Raw genomic sequence first — 21734 nt, 5'->3', positions numbered from 1 at the left:
CATTGAGAGGGAAAACAGTTCACATGAACGTAATGGTAGTTCAAGGACCCCTGGATTACAATCTACTCCTTGGACGAAACTATATTTATTACATGGGAGCAATTGTCTCCTCACTCTTTAGAGTAATGTGTTTTCCGCACGAAGGAAGAGTGGTCAAGCTTGTGGACCAGCTTTCATTTCCCAGATCATACAGAGCAAATAGTCATATACCATCCCTGAATGGTCTTTTCACACAAGAAATGTCTCAATTTCCAGTCCGTCCTCCCGATGAGCACGAGTGATTCGGAGGGATATGACTGAAACCCAGGGGGCATGCACCCTGGTCTGCTTCAGCAGGAAAACTTCGGGTATAGGATAGGTTTCCACGAGAGAATATGACCTCCGTACTCCCGTCCATGATTGGAAGAGGGAGTTGGACTGGGACAAGATTCTCTTGTCAAAGTTATGTGAGTTGGCGAGCACCGCAGCTCACCTTTGTTTATCTCAGTAGACATCGCCGAAGAAGTGTTTTGTTTGCGCTGTGAATAGAACAATCTTTGGGTAACCTGTAAGAGGTAGGCCTCTCTCGGTAAAACAAATGCTTTAACGGACTAAAGAAGGGGTAACCTTGAAACTCTGTTTTATACCTGGGGGCATGCAAACCTTTTGGAATGCAAGCGAAGAGCGACTATTTATTTTTTAAAATTTTTAGGACCTCTAACCCTTTAAACCCGTAGGATTGGTTGTTTCCTAACTTGCATAAAGAACGGATGTGGGGCAAAACTCTAAAAGTTTCCATTTTTATATGAGACATTCTTATCATACGACTGGATTAATCGAGTAGTTTTAGCACATAGTTCAAGCTCGTTAAAAAATAAACATAAGACATGAGCAAATGTTTCCACCCGCGTTTAAGCTCACTAAAAAATGAACTATTCCCCGGTAAATAACCATTGTGAATGTAGTACTTCAGCCATTAAAGCCTTGGTTGTGTTTGCACCGTCACCTCCACTTTTCATTGGCCGATCATTCACCTCCATTTGATTTTTTACCCATTTTGAGGAACAGCTGCGAAGAGTGATTTCACTAGCCATCTTTGTGACACTGCCGTGATTGGAAAAATCCAAACCTTACCTGGAATTGGCTGTTACCCGTTTTGTCACTCGTTCCTCAAAAGACGAGTCCCCTTTAAGCTCTTTTCAACTGAATCGTAAAATATGAAAAGATTTATGAGTCCTTGGCCTTTCCAGCTCGTTAAAGGGACAGGAAGTGCTATCCCTCCTCTAGATTTTAATCTTTTTGGACCTGAGGGATTATTACACAAAAAGATCGAGCGCTTGTTTTGTTCGGCTCGTTAAAACTATCGAAAATTCATCCCTTCTGTATTGTTTAATACTTTTTCGGACTTAAGGGATTAGATGACGAAAAAGGAATTTTGGAGTTACCTTTATGTCCATTTCAGACTCTCTAAAAATGAAAAGGACCGAGTTATCTTTGTCGTTAAACTCGTTAAAAATATTAATAGCGTCAAACTTGTCTATAGACGAGAACGAGTTTCACTATCGCTAGGCTCGTTAAAACATAGCGATGGGTTTTCCCGAAGGGCAAATTATAGAACAAGCCTATGTTATCCTCCTCAAGCTTGACAAAAATAAAGAGGTACTGGTCAGCAATGACTAGGGAAAAATTGGGAAGAAAACTCAAAGAAGCTTTATTGGTAGCAAGTCGCTCTTGAACATGACACTTCCACTCCATGTCCGAGTCGGGTTGGGTTGTTTCATTCACCGGTCACATCGCCATGGTCACGCCATACCATCCACATTTGGGGTTAATGCTACCAATCCATCACATCAGTGTCGCCGATATGTTCAAGAGAAGTCATCCAGAGAAGTCACCTGTGTCTCACCCACTACCATACATTATACTCCATTCTTTCATGACCGTCGCCATGAACCTTATATCACCAGATCGTTTTCACCTCCATCAAAATCATTTGCTCCGTTCTGTGTCATTGATGTGGGATTCATTAAGGCCCTCCAGTGACGGATCATTTCTTGTCGACATCAACTCATTATCCAAGAAGTTGATCTAGGAACACCCCATTCAGTACTTTGAAGCTTGCATGCCTCAATGGCAAATTTCTCACTTCCGGCGACAGGTTTACATCAATGGCCTTCGACCGAAAGATTTTGCGTGGTGTTTGATGCCAAGTCCTTTATTCACACCACGTGAATTGTACTTCAGTACCTTGAGGATCATTATCATTATCGGTGATTCCTCTCGCGCTTGTTAACGGTTTACATCATTGACTGGTAATCAAGCGATGTCTTTCCATGTTCGACTTCAGAACATTTCTCACATGGATTGACTTGTACTTCGAGTGAAGATCAGACGAGATTGAAGACCCCGGATCTAGTTTCATCCATCTGGGCTGCGATATATATTCAAGGAAATAAATACATTAAATGTACAGCATTGCAGCACATGTAATCATCCTACCAAAAGGATGATGGCTCTATCAGAATCATCAGTCTACACTCAGATGATTGTCTATCCTATGTACATGGAAATGAATTTATAAAGCTGAGCATGGGAATGCCCGCCTCAGCTAGATCATGAAAACAGTATGAAGATAATGTATTGTATTGTATCTTATTACAGGTCTCCTCCCAACATTGAAAGAACTTTGGATCCTCATAATAAAGCATTTCACCCGACACCAAAAGGTTAATGGCCTCATACTTTAGGGGGCAACTGTTATAGACATTTTTGTGCCTTACAACTCCAAGCATGAAATGTCCATAAACCAAGGGCTCCTAAGTCCCTAAAAGTGTTGTTCTAACCCCTAAAGGAACAAGGTCAACATATTACAGCTTCTCCCAGAAGTTCTCCACCAAAAACTGCTCAGAATTGGTCAAAACAGGATCATTTTAGCTGCTCCACTGGCTAGGTGCGTTGCATTGCACCTAAATACACTGTGAGGGTGCGTTGCATTTCAAAATTCCCTTCTGTGGGGTTCAATGGGTGAGAAATGACAAATGGCAGTGTCATTCCGCGAGGTGGAGAGACGATGGAAGCTTCCAGAATCTTCTCCTGTGACACTTGCCTCAATGAATTCGACCAAGGATGAGTAAGAGGCCTTCAGTCTCCAAGTGGAAGCAAGAACTGATAGAGAGAAGACACTAATCAAATCACAAGCTGACTCATCCTCTTTATAGATATCTATATATGGATCCCCCATCCCAAGATCCAGAGGCTGGAATTTTGCATATTGTAAGGAATTGTTGTTGGTTTCTAGAGACAAACATCAGATTGTTGGGTGATTTATGCTTTATTTGAGGTGAAGAGGGGCTTATTTGCTGGGAGGTTGATGCTGGGTCGGAACCACTGGTTGTAACTCCTCCTGGATCTTTTCTTGTTTATCAATAAAAACTATTTGAGTTTTCCTCCATGCTTTTGTATCATTGATGCTTGTTACATTTCGTATGGTTAACTTAAATCTGATCCTAAGTTGTTTATGAATATAGATCCATGTCTTTGTATAGTGCTCTTCTTCTGTGATCTTACAGGTACTTTTGAAGCTGGGCAAGCAAGAGAGCAGGTAGCTAGAGACTATCAAAGAAGAGAAGGATTGGATCAAAGGATTAGCGCAAGACATAGGTTGGTTCTTTCTATTCTTCTCTATCTATAATTCATAAAGGAAATACAAAAGTAGTTTTTCTTTGTTTGTTTCTAAGGCAACTGTCACACCTTAGTGGGATAGAGAAGTTCTAAATAGACACTTTTCCCGGTAACACCTCCGCTTGGCCATATTTTTGTATAAAAAATACCCTATAATATATATATATATATTATTATTATATAACATATAAAAACCCCTCTAACCCCTATTATATAGTCAATATTTTTTTGTGTTTTTCTTATTTTTTATACCCCAATATGAACACACATGATATTATATTGCTTCGTCAGTGAAGCCCCCATGCATATCCTATGCATCCATGTCATCCTCTCATACGCTTCTATGTCATCATGTTTTTTTCTCGCCCTTGCATAAAAGGAATCAAAAAGGTTCTCCTTCCTATCATTTGCTTTATCCTTTATTACAAAGTACAAAGAACTACATTTAGTGTATATATTGTTGGCTCCAAATCAATATCCAATTCTTATCATCTCCAACTACCAGCTAATTCATGGTCTTGTATATGTCTTTGTTTTCCCTTGGAACCATGAATATGGAGGAAATCCAAAAATCAACCAAGAAACCTACATTTTCTATGCCATCATTTCATATACCCTTTATGGACAAAGAAGTTGAAATATACAACTCTTGTTGTCCTTTAGAGCTTATAGAAGTCCAACAAAATATTTGTAACCATTCGAATGACCCTAATGATTTTTTCCAAGCCATTCAATCTGGTATTTATTACGCAATTGTTCTACATACTTATAGCTTTCGTGAATTTTTCAGTTGGATAATAACATCTCTGGTTCCACAGTAGAATTTTACTATGTCTACATTGGGGGAGAGTGTTTTTGAAGTCACTCTAGACTTAACTTGAAAGGATTTCAATTTTTCCATGGTTGAAAATCCTAAGGTTTTCACAGATGATTCCCTACTTCTCACTTATAGAGGATTCCCTAAGAAAATCTAATAAAATACGTTTGGGATTATTTTATTACCCAATTAAAAAAATCCTCTAAGAGTAACAAAATATCCTATGACCCTATTTTCTAATGTTTCACAACCTATTCTTGCTATAATTCTATCAATTTTGGGAGAAGATGATATAAGAGTTGTGAATGAGTAAGCTCTAGGGTTTTTGAATCAAATGTTGTAGCCAGACATTGTTTTGGATATACCCTCCTATCTAGCTAACTCTATCATTTCTAAGTGTTAGAATTTTAATATTGTTGGCTACTTTTGATACACTTATGTGCTTGTTTATCTCTTTTTGTGTAGACATTCTGATAAGTTTAGTCATTTGGGTCTAAGTATATGGGATTAAAAGAGTTAAAAGAGGTATGTAATTGATTATACTAATGTTGATAGAAATAAAGAGAATAATTAAGGCTTTCCTTATTACCTATCATCATTTAAACTAGCAGCCTATGAGAATTCTACGAGAGGAAAAACAATTCTTATATCTTAGAAAATACACAAAAGTTGGAGACAGTATATCTTTGAAGATTATACTGAAATAAGATTTTACGGAGAATAAGTGAAACCATAATATTTTCCAACCTTTATAATTATGAGGATATTTTAACTAGAATTCATAAGCCAAAGTTTGAATGTTTACTAGGTTAACTTTGTTCCAGCACATAAAGGCTATATTTCAAATTACTAAGGATTTTTAGCCCTTTCATTATGAATAACAAACAAGCCATTCCACATGTTGAAAGAATGATGAAGGGATTTTCCTTTGAGTAGGGAGAGAAATGGAGGAATGATCCCCATCAAGTAATTTCTAATAGAAGAGTGGAAATCACTTTTGTACCTTACTTTCATGAAGGCAAGCTAGACTTGAAAAGATGGAAAATCAAGAAAGTGAAGAAAAGAAACACAAGATGGATGTGGAAACTCCAATGCCAAAGGAGAAGAGCCCAAAGAGAAATTCACTTGAGAAAACGGATGTTGAAATGGAGAGTTTAGAATCACAAAAGAAAACAAAGGTCCAATAAGGAGGAAGAGAAGAAGATGCACCAATCCAATTAATAAAAAGGCCTTCAAACCAACCAGGTTTCTGAATGCAATTGGGAGATTCAGATTTCTCCACTTCCCCGTCAATTTATACTAATGTGACTACATTATTGATTGAAGAAAATCCTTCTACATTTTAAATTTTGCAAAATAATTATCAACAAGTTGAGGAAAGGAATTATAAAATAAGGATTAATATGGTAACTCAGTGGGAGACACAAACACTCCCAACTTATCAAACTAGGCTACATTCTGCTATGGACCTAGAAAGAAATCAATTGAAGTTGTACCTCACTCATCCAACTATTAAATCTATTCCCTCAGGGCCTAATTTCAAAACATTGGACCTATCTGTAAATGTTTCAGACACACCATTTCCCGATAAGATTAATTTACACAAAAAAGTAGGAGAAATATTTTATAGTGAGTTGGGAAAAAATTCTTTGGAAACCAACAAAGCAGATAAAATCTTGGAGAAAGTCTCAAATTAACTTAAGCAAGAAAAAGAAATATGAGGGCTTTATACACTCAAAATGAACAATTTAAAAGACTGGAGAACCACTGAAGGTGCTTAATTTTTTTGTGCTCAGAGACTTTTGAAATTAATATATTTTTGTAATGTGAAAGCTATTTGGAAGGTGAATAAATATTAGCAAAGTTGATTCCAGAATATTGGTTGTTCATACTATGTGTGTTTTTCTTTTGTAATACATTCAATTTTATTCTCTCCTATTTGAAGTTTGTGTATGAATGAAATTGGTTTCTTATTTAAATAAACCGATTTATATATGTTTCTAAATAGTCACAGAAGATACTTGTGAATTTATTACAAAAACCTTAATAGGCACTCCACTACTTCATCACTACACTATCCTTTTCATTTTCATCAATATTTTGTTCTAGGCTTTATTATATTGGGTTCTACAAAGCCCAGTATAATTCTTTCCTTTTAATTTCTTCCCACTATTCTACAACCTTAGAGGAAGCTATGATCATTAATACTACGCTAGATTAAGTAGTTTCTCAAACCTACAATATTAAGTTCCCATTACACCTAGAAGGGTTTGTCTCTAGGAAAAATCTTAAATATTTTTTTATCAAATTTTAGATTGATGTCCTAAGCATTGGTTCCCCTTCATCCAAGAACTGTCTCTAGGGAGGAAGCACCTTCTATCATACTCTCTATCATCTATGAGAATTCAATTCTATTCACACACCATGTCGAATGATCATTGTCTATAAATACCTTGCTTTCCTAGAAAATACCTTCTTTTCTCCTCCATACTCTCTTCCATTTACATCATCCATGCTTACTCTAGTTTGTTCCAACTACTGTTGCAACGAAACAATACCTATCACACCAATTTTCAAACATAAAACTTCTCTGTTAGGAAGAAATTTAAATAGATATCATAGGTTCTACCTTAGGGAACATAACATGATTACCAACTCATGTTGGCGCCTTGATCACTCATGGAAGGTTCAATTCATGACTCACATTGTTTTCTTCTCCAAACCTTGATGTGACTTTCTCTTTACCTAGTATGTCCCTCTGCCTTCTTAATTTTTTTGAGAGAAATTTTTCTTACATTCTCATGTAATGTGATGAAGGTTGTGGCATATAAAGCATCTTGTATAATACTTAAATGAGGGAGAAAGTGATACATATTTTTTGACATTGAATCCACATGAATTACATATTCCTACACACTTTGTTCTGGAAGATTGATAACCATCTCTCTCAAAGGCTCTACAATCCCAGCCTTATGTCCAAAATTTGTACATAAAAAGAAATAACCAAAGAATGTAATTTGATACATAGATGGGAAATATTCCCTTGAATATATTTTGAAGATATTTTTCTTTGTAGGAGGATTGAACTTTTTATGATGTTCATTCTTCATTACATTCACTACAACAAATCATTGTGATTAGCTTCCTCTTTAGCTCCTTTTTTTCTTTTGTTGACTATTTTAGTGTATTTTTGTCAACCTTTTTGAAAACATTGGTGCTATTTATCAAGATGGCACTAGTTTTGGCATTTTTCTCATAGATCACAGATAGTCACTGCTAAAGTCGACACTATTTAGCGTCGAATTTAGTGCCATATAATACACCAAATTTAACCATTTCCTTAGCTCATGATTTAGCTTCATGTATAGCTTCCTTTGTAACGTCCTATTTTGCTCCTGGTTATGACATTACTTTTAGCATCCATTTTAGATTCCTTTTTAGCTTTCTTTGTAGCTTCCTTTTTAGATTCCTCTGTAATGTCCTATTTTTCTCCTCATTATTGCATTGGATATGACTTTTTATGTTACACATGTCGAGGATGGATTTTGTAATTAAGTTGGGGGCTGGAGTGTATAGTATGTATCATATGATACACTGTAAATGTAGCCAAATTCAGTAATTATCATCTAACGAATGCACAATAAACTTATCCTAAATTAGTAATTACCGACTGTTTCTATTACTCATGCTACCATTTCTCAATCATTCATGGTGCCATACCTTTTTGTTAACTAGCTTATGTGTTGTGTAATGTACCAACCCCTGCTAGGAAGGAAGGGTGCTCCTTCTTAGCAAGGATCATTGATTAGGAAGGTACTATAGTTATTTGATATATTTCCTCTCAGTTATAATTCATGTGTGAATATTTTTACTGTTATTATAATTCTTGTTCATGCTTTAATGATTCCAAAATTCTAACCTCTATATTATGTAACAACATACATCCTATACCATTCCCTTTGTTAGTGTGAAATTTATTCAATTCCTATTATAGCTTGATGGTGTGTTAATTTAATTTGAATGTGCATTTCAAATTTCGCTGAGAGAATGGTTTCCAAGGTTGCTCTTATTTTCTGAATAAGAGTGAGAGTGTGACAGAGTGGTTTTATTTTGCATTTTTTGTTTCTTTCTTGAGAGCGGGAATGAGGTTTGAGAGTGTAGAAATGAGAGTATTGAGTTGTTGAGAGTGTGATTTCAATGATTGAGTTTGACATTAATTAGCACGAGCCATCCTTTTCCCTTGAATATATTTTTTTCAATATCCTTATAATAAGAAAACCTACCTTGATTGAAAAGAAATTTGAATATTTGGAACTATTTCTCTAAATTAAAGTGACAATTGTTCTTCCCAACAAGAAGTTGATGAAAAACCTATAGACAAATTTGACATAATGTAAGTTGAAGCAAAAAATGGAATGTTGTATGAAATATGAAGTAGAATTATTTAAGGGTCAAAGTAAATATATAATAATTCAAAAGTGTGTAAAAATAGTAAATAAACAATGTACAATTTGAATCAATCAGGTTTTCCAATAAATGAAGCCTTTGTGTGGATTTTAGAGAAGCAAGAAAATTTTGGGCTACACAAAAATGCATGCCCAACCTTCATTACAAGGCCAAATTGAATGATTAAGATTGTAGAGTAATTTTTTACTTAGAATTAATAGTAAGTTTTCACAGAGAAATTGACGTTGTGAAAGAATATACCAAATTGGATTGATTTTGTGGGTTAAAGTGAAGCTTTGTGCGCCTCAAATAAATGCACACTAGGACTTGTACATAATCTATTGTGAGATAATGATCATTCCAACCTAAATATAATACCATTTTATTCAACATATCATAGTGTTTTTCATAAAGGAAATGTTATGTTAGGCCAATTTACTAAGTAAACTAATGCAAGTGTTTTACTTGTCAATCCGGGTATGTAAACTTGGAAGCACGGCCAAAGTATATGGATTTAAGGTAAAGTCAATTTCAGAAGGAAAGGCTCAAAGTTTAAGGGAAATGCATATTAAAAATAAGTTCTAAGTTTAAAGAAACTAAAAAGTCTCTGATTCAAGATGCAGTTAGAGAAGGAAGAGGCTCCTAACTTAGGAGGTCCTGGTTGTCCTTCCCCACAATATTGTCCTCCAGAAGAGAAACTAAAGAGAAGTAGTTTGTGATATGTAGAAACCAAGAGAAGAGGCTCCTAACTTATGAGGTCCTAATTATCCTTCCTCACAGTTCTACTCCAAAAACATTACCATTGCATCAAATCATAAACTAGAATTCAAGAAATGAAAAAGGTTGATTTTTAGTTGTGATTCATAATTTGATAGAAAGAGAACTTAACTTAAATCATTGGTTGTCCTTTTGTATGTAAATTAGATTTTAAACCAAATTCATCCACTATTCATACAAAAATTATAACACATCTAAGTAACTCAATCATAAAACTAAAACAAGAAATATTGAATCAAAACTATACTAATTTATACAAAATTTAACCAAAGTATACTTAGCTTGGTATGGGGGCCCTCCAACCTTGCCTTGTACACCTGAAGGAATCTTCAAATATAGCTAAATTAATAAAGAATCCACAAAATAACAACAAATAGAACAATAAAAATCATTCTTCAAATTATCTCAAAAGTTTCCAATAATCTTAATACAAAATTACACTCTTTTTTTAATGGTCCATAAACTCTGTTTAAATAAGAAAATAATAAAAAAACTTTGCTATAACAGCTTTAACAACCTTATCAATCCTAATCTAGCCATACAAGTTGAAATCATCAAGTCTAGTTCACAAAATCAGGAAAAATCCCACAAAATAAAAAATATGCTCCTTTTTACTAGGAATTCCTGAATGATAGGTCAAGTTTGACCAGCATTGACTGAGCCCATTTTTTCTCAGTTTGACTGAAGCAATTGGAGTTTCTTCATCCATAGTTCCCAATATTTCCAAATATGAACCTAGATATCTCCCATCTGTCCTGCACATATGACTTCCATGAAGCTATTACGAGAATTTTTAATGCAACCCAAATTTACTCTTAAAACCCAATTTTTACAAAAATTTCGAAAAATTGAAACCCTTAATTTAGTTACCTGAATATGAAAAATAGGACTAAAATTAGGCATATATAGGTGAAATAGGATGGAATATGGTGGTAAATAAATGGATTTAGGATAGTAAAAGATGACCAAAATTGAGGGCCAACATGTTATCCGTTGAAATCCAAGTCTGTCAGAATAACAATTGACCATATCTGCCAATGATCACAGTCAGCACAAATATGCACTCCCAAGCCAAACCAATTACACTATTGGTAATGAAATTTGAAATGGGAAATGATTGGACAATTTCTAACCTTAGGATATAACCTTGCATCATGTCTAACAAATATCCTACATAACTATGTTTCCCACTTATACACAACTTTCACATAAGGAAAGCTAAAGAAAAACTTAGAATGTTGCGTGAAATCTTAAATTATAAATATTAAATCTCAAAGTAAATATATAACAATGCAAAAGTGTGTAAAATAATTAAATAAACAATCTACAATTTGAAGCAATCATATTGGCCAATAAATGAAGTTGAGGTGTGCATTTTAGTGAACCAAGTCAATTTTGGCCCGCTTCACAAAAATGCACGTCTAGGATTCATTTCAAGGAAAAATTGAATGATTCAACTTGGAGAGTATTTTTTTACTCATAGGTAACATTAATATAATTAAATATTTTTTATTTTTCACCATTCCATCTATATGGTGGGAACCATTCCACCATTTACCCTAGGAGGATGCCATTTATCCTATCATGTTCCAACAATGTTCCAACCATTTTCACAATTAGTATGTAAAACATTTTTCATTAGCTAAATATGGAAAACAAGGGTATTTTTCCTCTACTCTATGTTGCAAGAAATGCAAATTTACATATAAATAGAACAATATCCAACTAACTTATTGAAAGTCAACTATTGATACCTAATTCTCCATCTAGATAACAAAGTTTGTCCACTTTTTGTGTTATAACATGTAATTTTAAAAGTTTAAATGTTGACAAGTGAAATTAAATCATTCACTCAAACTAGGTGTATAGTGACGGCATGACGGGCATTTTTCTAAGCTAGGTAAAACTAGGTTAAAAAATGAAAATTTGTCATTTTGTAGAATCAATTGCAAGAAATAGATAGAATTTGAGGAATGCGAAAGAGTTTTTTGTCACAAATACACCTGTCTTCAACCCTATAGGATTATTCCCAATTAATGGCATTTGTATAGTCTTTGGTAGGAATATTTCTAAGTCACGTTTTCTACATTTTCACTTTGTTCTTGAAAGCACAATTCAAGAACTTAAGTCGTTAATTTACTATTTTGGCTGAGAGACTTACAAATTGTGCACAAGTGTAAATAAATCATTCATTCAAATATGATCAAATAGTTTTTGCATTAATTTGTATGTTTATGGCTTTAATTTTACACCAAATGCCCATCATAGTAAAAACTGTTAAAAGTGCACTCTTCATATATTGAATCTTGATTGTAAAGCTTATTATATAAAATTTTATAAAATAAAGTTGATTATACATAAAGTTTATTATTCATATAAATGCCTAAGATCCTAGTTTGTTGGCATCCTTGACATGCATCTTGAACTTCATTCTTAGTGTGCATCCTCAATGTGCATCTAGAACTTCCACTTAATCAATAATCTAAGACAAGGATGGGGAACTAAATGGTTGCGGGGTTGGAATGTGCTAGCCTTGCATTGTGTCTCTCCCCTCATTCATGTCCATTAAATGGGGGGAGGGCATGGCATTGTATTCCCATGCCGCCACCTTCACCCACATCTGAGTATTTACTAAAAGTATTTCATAATGGGGGTTGGCTTTGATTTTTATTAAACTAAAGGGGACATCTCATAAATACATGACAACTCTAAAGTGTTTTTTCTCAACAAGCACCCTTTTATCCCATATTGGTAAACTAGGTGTATAATGAGGTGGAAAATAGTAGAACACACCATTTTCAAATGAACTCACTTAGAAAGAAGCAAGAATGAGAGTGTGGTAGGAATTTTTATGAGCTGGGTAAAACTAGTTTAAAAACTAAAAAATTGTCATTTTTTGAAATCAATTGCAAAAAGAAGACACAAAATTTGAGGAATGTGAAACATGATTTTGTTATAAATACATATGTCTTCAGTCCCATATACTTATTTTAGTTTATGACATTTGTACAGTCTTCAGTGGTCAATTTTCTAAGCCTCGTTTTGTATATTTGTAATCTATTCATGACAGAAGAATTCAATAACTTAAGTCATTAGTTTTAAATTTTAACTTCGATAATTAAAAAATATGCACAATTATTAATAAATCATTCATTCAAATATGATTGTACATTCTCTATGTGCATATGTATGTTTATGGCTTTCATTTTACACCAAACATCCATCATAGTAAAAATTGTTAAAAATGCACTTTTCATACATTCAATGTGTCATGATGAGGGAAGATTTAAAAAATCAATAGAAGAATGTTCTTTCCCAATATTTTTACCTATACCATTCCCAAATACATTTACTATAATCATTTCGTAGCAGGGGTTGGCCTGCATTTTAATTAAACTAAGGGGACATCTCATGAATACAAGACAACCCTTAGGGATTTTGCTCAACAAGCATATTTTTAGCCCAAATTGAAAAACAAGTTGCATAGTGAGGTGGAAATTAGTATAAAACACCATTTCCAACTGAAATCACTAAAAAAGAAGCAAGAATGAGGGTATGTCAACATTTTTCTAAGCTAGGTAAAACTACGTTAAAAACTAAAAAAATGTCATTTTGTTAAATCAATTGCACGAATCCGACATAGAATTTAAGGAATGTGAAAGAGGTGTTTGTCACAAATACATCTTCCTTAATCCTCATAGGCATATTTACTATTAATTACATATGTACAATCTTTAATGGGCATTTCTGTAAGCCCAATTTTGTACATTTGCACTCTGTTCTTGCCAAAAAAATTAAAGAACTTAAGTCATTAGTTTTTAATTTTGACTAAGAAACTTAAAAATAGTGCATAAGCGCTAATAAATCATTCATTCAAATATGAGCATGCAATATTTGCGTGCATTTGTATGTGTATGGCTTGCATTTTACACCAAATGTCCTGCATAGTAAAATTGTTAAAAGTGCACCCTTCATAGATTGAATGTTGATTATAAAGCTTATTATATAAAACCTTAAAACATAAATTTTATTATATATATATTTTATACTATAAATATTATTATTCATATAAATGTTTAAAAACCTAGTTTGCTAGCATCCTTGACGTGGACCCTAAAATTCCATCCTCTACATGCATCCTCAATGTCCATCTTTAGTGTGCATCCTCAAACTTCACCATAAACTTCCATCCTTAGTTTGCATTCTCAACTTCCATTCTCAGTGTGCATTCAACTCTGATTCAAAGACATTGTCGACCATGGAAACAAGGTCTTGCTCTACCATGCCATTAGCTGACAAACAAGGTTTCTAGGTTGAGAGTTTCTCAGTGAAAAAGTTCCGAGAGAGTGTTGATGAATTGAAGAAATTGGCCATAAGGTATGCTCAATATACTCTTAAGAGCAGGAGTGCATCCATTTTTTTTGGAGAATTTAATTTTAGAATTGAAGAGATCTATGCAGCTATTTTTAAATATGATCATGAGTTGAAGGAATTAGTAATTTTTTGTCATAAGGTTTATCTAGACCCTAATTCGGTTTCCAAAGAAACTAAAATACCATGTAAGGGAGTAGTAATGTTGGACCACTTGAAAACACCCAAGGTAAAAAGAATAAGATGACCAACAAAATATAGGGAAAAAAATAATTGTCCCAGAAATGGTTTAAAAATGGAAGATGTTCCCCCATGATTATACATAGCCTTGATTCATATTTTCCTTAGGAACATTATGAATCATCACAAGAAATATACTTATGGTGAATGCATGAAGTTGGTCATACACTGGGTTGAAGAATTGGCCTGATGTACCTTTTCTGTTGGCTAAGAAATTTCACTACGCATTGCAGGAAGGTAAACTTAGGAGGTTTAAGTTCAGCTACGTGGGCACACTACAAACAATTGTTGACCTGTATCAACCCAATGTAGTCCTAAACAAACATACAATAGGAGGTGTAAAGTGCAGGAAGACAATGAAAAATACCTCAACATTTTCTAGAGAAGAATGTGGAAGGGGTTGCTCCTGCTACCACTTCACAATTACATGAAGAAATTTTGGAGGAAAATATGGAAAATGTGGGAAGTGACATCAATCGAGAGAAACTTGATAAAATTATCGTTTTTACAACTTTGGTAGGCTTAAATACATGCCAAGATGTAGATATGGTGCATGGATTTGTCAACATTGATGAAGAAGCTATTGATGATAACATTTCTTTCTCTTCAGAGGGTCAAGATGATTCTTGTATAAAGAGTTGTGAGTGGTGCATGATTAAGGATAAGTAGATTATTGAAATCATGCAATAAGTTGCAGATTTAGAGAAATCCAAATATTCATTATCTTCGCCAAACGTTCACCGTGGTTCATCAAAAAAGAGATTTGAAATATGCATGAATAAGGATGAAAATGTTCTTCATCCGAAGAAGAAAGTCACAAGATTGAAGAAATGTCTAGTGGTAGTGAACAAAGGGAAAAGGTATCTAGAGACAAGTATAAAATATATATTGAAGAGTTGAAAACTAAAGAATGTAGAGCTATATAATATGATGGAATTAAGGAAATTAATGATTTAAAAGAATAGTATAAGGTCAAAACAAATAAATATGCAACCAAGACACTGGAGCTTAAAAATGTTCCTAAAAACATGCCCAATGTTCTTAACATACTGCCTCTCGAAGCCTACATTCCACTTGCAGTACAAATTATGCAAGAAGTGAATGAGAAAGAATAATATATTCATACTTTAGTGGTTGAGTTTCAAAATAAAATCAATGTACTCATTATAAACACAGGGAGGAGATTGAAAATTATGAAGAAAGGGTTAAAATGATGAAGAGTGAGATTGAAAATAAATATTGAAATATGGTAAGAAATTGAAGGCATTTTTAGAGTTTGGGAACCCATTAAGAGCACGAGAGAACAACTTGAATCAAGCTATTCAAGCAATAGATATTAAAAAAAAGAAACACACATATACCTAGCTTAAGTATGATTGGGCCTTGCGAGAGCGAGATATCTCATTGTTAAAGTTGTTGCAGTAATGGATGTTGGAGGTGATTTATTTGACACATCAATAGTGAAGGTGTTGGGTCCCTATAATACTAGTGATTACCCCATTACTATTGTAGTTATACCCCCTATTTATATTGTTGTGCCCCTATTACCCCCATATTGTTATTTATGTGCCCCATAGAATCCCTCTATTGTTATTTTTGTGGCTTTATATTATTATTGTTAGGTCGGCTGGATTATATTGTGACTCCTTAGACTCCTATATATAGAAAGGAGGTTTTGTCATTTGTATCATCCAAGAATTGTTCATTTATGTAATGTAAAGGAGGTTTCCCCCTCGAAGAGGCTGAATTCTAAGGCGTGGATCTCTCTTTTCTATCTTTTTGTGAGCTGGTTTCATAACATTTGGTATCAGAGCTTTGTATTCTAGGGTTTCGCTGCTCCAAACAGGTCATCGTGGAATTTTCGCTATAACTTTTTTTTCTGTGATGTTTCAGAAGTCGAAAAAAAAACCCATTTTAGAAGAAATCACGCTAAACCTTGGGTCCGAATTTCAGAGCTTTTTGCGTGATATTTGCGGAGATGTGATCTGAGGAAGTTGGTCTTTTTGCAGACTCCTGAATTACATTCAAAACAGGTGACCTGGGGAAAATTGTCATAACTTTCTCTCTGGGGATCAGATTGAAATTTCGTAAGAAGGTACGGAAAGAGGATGGACTGTAGTTTCTTGTATGTGTGTTTCATATTCAAAGGTTGAAACAGGGACTCGTGGCACGTCATACAATTTAACTCTAGTGAACCAATCTAAAAGCAAGTCACTGTGGGAGATTTCACATAACTCTTCCTTGGAGAATCCAATTTGGCTCAGACTTGTGGAATTGGAAAGAGGATGCAGAAGGCTACTACAGGTAGCAATTTCAGAATTGGATGATTTGAAATTACAGAGATACATCAGATCCAATATCAGGCTTCTATAAAGTGAAAAAAGGTGTGTAGTTTTATTTTTTATTTTTGTGTAAGCTTGGTTTAACGGAATTCAAAGGGCATAGTAAAGCATTATTATCAGTAACTGATGCCCCGAGGAAAGAAAATGCAAAAACCTAGTAAGGAACCTGAAAGCTCTAGCATGACTCATGAATAGGAGGAAGAAATGCTACATGATATATCAAAATTACAAGAACAAGTGCAACAAATGTCACGCTCACAAAAGCTAACAGAAGCTAAGGTAAATGGCGTGGAATCTAAGATAAAGGGCATGGAAGCTAAGATGGATTATTCGATGGCAAATTTGAAGATAGATTTGAAGACAGACATGGAAGAATTGAAGAAGTTGCTACAAGAAAGGGTCACTAATGGTGAAAAGGTAGTAAAGGAAACTCATGATGAGAACAAAAGAAATGTTAATCATGATTCCATAGACTCTAATGTTGGATCGAAGACTCACCATGTTCCAAAAATCGATATGAGGAAGTTTGATGGCAAGGATCCCGCCACATGGATATTACAGATGGAGCAATTCTTCGATCTCAATAATGTGCAAAACACACAAAAGGTACGTATGGCAACTTTATATTTGGAACCAAATCAGTTTGTATGGTATCAATGGCTTTGTTCTCATAAACAATTTATCACTTGGGCAATTTTTACGGAAGAATTGATAGCACATTATGAGGATACAAAAAGCAACACTTTTTTTAGCCAATTGATAAGTCTCAAACAAAAGGGTTCAATAATGGAGCACATTGAGGAGTTCCAAAAATTGAACATAAGGGTAAAAGATATTCCAGAGGAGCATAGGATTGATGTGTTCATAGGGTCTTTAAAGGATAATATCCAACATGATGTGCGCCTTTGGGAACCTGATTCATTAGAGAAGGCATTCAGGTTAGCAAGAAAAATGGAAAGCAAAATTATGGCAACTAGGAAGCATACCATTCACAACTATAAAGACGGAAGTGTTGTTGCCCATAGTCTTCCACAACCTACAAGGTTGACACCACAACAATTGGAAGAAAAAAGAGCAAAAGGGCTTTGTTACAATTGTGATAGCAAATACACAAAGGTCATAAGTGTGCTGAGAAGAAATTATTCTACATAGATTGTGAAGAGGAAGAAGAAAAGGAGCAAGAAAGGTCAAAAGAAGAGGATATATTCCAGGAACAAAGCCTAGATGAAGAACAAATAAATCCGACCATATCTTGTAATGCATTGGCGGGAATTACCACTCCTCAAACCATCAAGATAGAAGGACAAATCAAGAAGAAAAAGGTAATAGTGTTGATTGATTCAGGAAGCACCCACAATTTTATTCATTGTAGGGTAGCAAAAGAATTGAATTGCTTCCTATATCCAGCACCAGAGTGTCAAGTGATGATTGCAAATGGAGGAACAATAAATTGTTCTGGAAAGTGCCATAATATCAAGCTATCCATGGGAGAATATGTATTGACTAGCCCAATGCTTTCCATTCCAATGGGAGGTGCTGATGTTGTACTAGGAGTCCAATGGCTACAATCCTTGGGTACAATAGCTTTTAATTTTCAAGAACTTTTCATGAAATTTTCTGTTGAAGGAAAGGAAGTTGAATTAAGGGGTATTGCGGGAAACCAGGAAAGATAATCAGCTCTAATGGCATGACAAAGCTTCTAAAAAAGGAGCAAAGAGGTGTAATTGCACAATTATGTTCGCTAGATGTTTCCACATTGGAATCATCTATTTCTCCAGATCTCCAAAAAGTCTTGGACAATCATTCCAAGGTATTTGAGACTCCCAAAGGTCTCCCACCTATGCGTGATCATGATCATGCTATTCATCTGATTCCAGGAAGTGTTCCTCCAAACATCAGGCCGTACAGATATCCATATGTCCAAAAAAGTGAAATTGAACGTATGGTTGCAGAAATGCTAGAGGCTGGTATAATTCAACCGAGTCAAAGTTCTTTCTCAGCTCCAGTAGTATTGGTGCACAAGAAGGATGGATCATGGCGCATGTGTCCAGATTATAGGGAGCTCAACAAGCTCACTATTAAAGATAAGTTCCCCATTCCTGTTATTGATGAATTACTGGATGAATTGCATGGATCAATTTACTTCACCAAGTTGGATCTTCGTTCGGGATATCATCAAATCAGAATGAAGATTGAAGACATTCCGAAAATGGCATTTAGAACTCATGAGGGTCATTATGAATTTTTGGTCATGCCTTTTGGCCTTACCAATGCACCTTCAACATTTCAAGGTTTGATGAATTCAATTTTCAAACCATTCCTTAGAAAATTTGTGTTAGTATTTTTTGATGATATACTAATCTACAGCAAGTCTTGGAAGGATCATGTTGAACATGTTGACAGGGTGTTACAACTATTGGAGGAGAAACAATTATATGCAAAAAGATCCAAATGTTTCTTTGGAGTCCAGGAGGTGGAATATTTGGGTCATATTGTATCTCATGAAGGAGTTAAGGTAGACCCTAGCAAAATTAAAGCCATTAAGGAATGGAAAATCCCCACATCCATAAAGCATCTGCGAGGATTTCTTGGGTTGACAGGGTATTATCGCAAGTTTGTTAAGAATTATGGGAGAATAGCAGCACCTCTAACAACATTATTGAAGAAAGATTCATTTTCATGGACTTCGGAAGCAACAAAGGCCTTTGAACATCTTAAAGAGGCAATGTGCCAAGCACCGGTCTTAGCTACACCGGACTTCACAAAAACCTTTATTGTGGAATGTGATGCTTCAGGAAATGGAATTGGTGTTGTTCTAATGCAAGATGAAAGACCCATTGCTTTTGAAAGTCGTCCAATCAAGGGAAAGTTTTTAAGCAAAGCTATTTATGAGAAGGAAATGTTGGCAATACTCCATGCACTTAAGAAATGGCGACCCTACCTAATGGGAAGACACTTCAAGGTAAAAACGGATCATGATAGCCTTAAATACTTTTTAGAACAAAGATTATCCTCTGAAGAGCAACAAAAGTGGGTCACAAAGATGTTGGGTTATGACTTTGAAATCATCTACAAAAAAGGGAAGCAAAATGTGGTGGCAGATGCACTCTCAAGAAAGGATGAGGATGTGGAAGCATTGTTGTGTGCCATTTCTATTATCCAACCAGATTGGATAAACGAAGCAAGGGAGGAATGGAAGAACGAAGAAGAAGTGTGGGCACTTATTCAAAAGCTACAACAAGATTCCAGTACTTCTGATACATTTAGCTGGCAAAATGATTCGTTATGGTACAAAGATCGCTTATACCTCTGTAAGAATTCCCAGCTAAAACAAAAGATTCTTATGGAATTGCACACTTCTCCCTTAGGAGGGCACTCAGGATTTTTAAAAACTTACCACAGGGTTAAGAAGGAATTTTTTTGGGATGGCCTTAAATCAGATATTCAAAAGTTTGTGGCGGAATGTTTGGTTTGCCAGCAAAATAAAGTTGAAACAATTAAGACACCAGGTCTATTACAACCTTTATCCATTCCAAGCCAACATTGGGAGGAGGTTTCAATGGATTTTATCACAGGTTTACCCAAGTCTGAGGGAAAGAGTGTCATCATGGTGGTAGTTGACAGACTTACCAAGTATGCACACTTTTGTGCATTATCACATCCATTTAAAGCCAGTACAGTTTCTACTGCATTTATGGAAACAGTTCAAAAGCTACATGGAAACCCAAAGATTATTGTAAGTGACAGAGATCCCATTTTCACTGGAAATTTTTGGACAGAATTATTTTCTTGTCTTGGTACTCAGTTAGCTCATAGCTCATCTTATCATCCTCAATCTGATGGGCAAACTGAGATAGTAAACAAATGTTTGGAAGGATATCTTCGTTGCTTTGTATCTGATAAACAGACACAATGGGTCAAATGGTTGCCTCTGGCTGAATGGTGGTATAACACTTCCTTCCATACAGCAACAAAAATGACCCCATTTATGGCACTTTATGGGTATCAACCACCATCCATCACATCATATTTAAGAGAAAATTCTAAGGTTCAGGCAGTGGAACATCACATCGAACATCAACAACAAGTCCTCCAACTCTTAAAGGATAACCTCGTGTTGGCACAAAATAGAATGAAACAACAGGCAGATCAACATCGCAGTGAAAGAAGTTTTGATGTAGGTGATTGGGTATTCCTACGGCTACAACCATATAAGCAAATGTCCCTAAAGCAAGCTAAGAAGGATAATAAATTATCACCAAAGTATTATGGTCCGTACAAGGCGTTGGAAAAGATTGGTACTATGGCATACAAATTGGAGCTTCCTGCAGCTTCTCGATTGCACCCAGTTTTCCATGTTTCATGTTTAAAGAAGGTTATAGGTGGCAAGCTCCCAATTCAAACCATATTGCCAGAACTTGACGAGGAAGGAAAAATTATATTGGAATCGGAAGCAATCACAGAAACAAGAACTCGACAGCTACGAAATCGATCAATTTCAGAGTATCTTATCAAGTGGAAGAACTTATCCGCTGAAGATTCCACATGGGAGGATGAGAATTTTATGCAGAAGTATCCAGAACTGCTCAAGCGTTGAGGACAACACTTTTTTGAAGGAGAGGGGCATGTTGGGTCCCTATAATACTAGTGATTGCCCCATTACTATTGTAGTTATACCCCCTATTTATATTGTTGTGCCCCTATTACCCCCATATTGTTATTTCTGTGCCCCATAGAATCCCTCTATTGTTATTTTTGTGGCTTTATATTATTATTGTTAGGTCGGCTGGATTATATTTTGACTCCTTAGACTCCTATATATAGAAAGGAGGTTTTGTCATTTGTATCATCCAAGAATTGTTCATTTATGTAATGTAAAGGAGGTTTCCCCCTCGAAGAGGCTGAATTCTAAGGCGTGGATCTCTCTTTTCTATCTTTTTGTGAGCTGGTTTCATAACAGAAGGAATCAATCAAGGACAAGTTGACTAAGAAGGAAGCAAAAATTAAGGATCTTAAAGGAAAATTATTGGATAAGAAACAACAAAACATTTAAGATACAAAATATTTATTTGCAAAATAAT

Source organism: Pinus tabuliformis, chromosome 2_2 (genome assembly GCF_031772625.1).
Source record: "Pinus tabuliformis cultivar Carrire ecotype Pingquan chromosome 2_2, CPIR1, whole genome shotgun sequence".
Taxonomy (NCBI): Eukaryota; Viridiplantae; Streptophyta; class Pinopsida; order Pinales; family Pinaceae; genus Pinus; species Pinus tabuliformis.
The sequence above is the reverse complement of the archived record's forward strand: the minus strand, read 5'-3'. Positions refer to the sequence as shown.